The sequence below is a fragment of the Galeopterus variegatus genome, unplaced genomic scaffold (genome assembly GCF_000696425.1).
Source record: "Galeopterus variegatus unplaced genomic scaffold, G_variegatus-3.0.2 Scaffold14897, whole genome shotgun sequence".
Lineage (NCBI taxonomy): Eukaryota > Metazoa > Chordata > Mammalia > Dermoptera > Cynocephalidae > Galeopterus > Galeopterus variegatus.
In genome coordinates, this window is record NW_007741008.1 from 14,906 (window position 1) to 15,721 (window position 816).

Consider the following 816-nt stretch of genomic DNA (forward strand, 5'->3'; position numbering starts at 1 on the left):
GTTCTTTTTAAGTTTCAAAATAATTCATGATTATTGGTTATGATATTATAAAGAAGGAATATGTAACAATGAAAGTCTCCCTTAATGTCCATCTCACTCTCTACAAGTGAGTCTTTTTAATATTTCAGTGCATACTTCTAGATATTGTTCTATTTTAATACACATAACATATATATGCATACACATATATATAGCAAGAGTCTGTGACCAAAAAAAGAAAAGAAATTATGTTACATATAATTTCACTGTATAATTTGCTTTCCACTTGTTTGAAATTAATTTTTTTAAATAAAATTCCAGGTGACATCACGTACATATACTTATTTTTTAATTTAGTAATTATTTGTTTTCAGTTCATAATGGTGTCTCAATGAAATCATGCCTATAACTTTAAACATATACATTTTTCTGAGTATTATCTATTTCAACCAATGCTATAATGATGATTCTTGAGGATGTGTATTTACTTATTGATGGTTAAAGGGAGGGCAGATTTCTAGATATGGAATTAATGGGTCAAGAAGATCCCACATGGTTTTAAATGTTATGGAAGACAGATGTTTCTTTTGTTAAAATAATACGTACAATGTCAAGGAATATATGTTTTTTAAATAATGATGTTTGTTTAAGGTCTCTTCAAAGATACTTGTCCAATTTAAACTCCTATCAAGAGTTCATGAGGGGCCGGCCCGGTGGTGCACTGGATAGTGCGCCGCTTGGGAAGCACGGCGGCGCTCCCGCCCGAGGGTACGGACCCCGCATACAATCCGGGTCCCGCTCACTGGCTGAGCAAGGCGCAGGAGCAACACCGAGGGT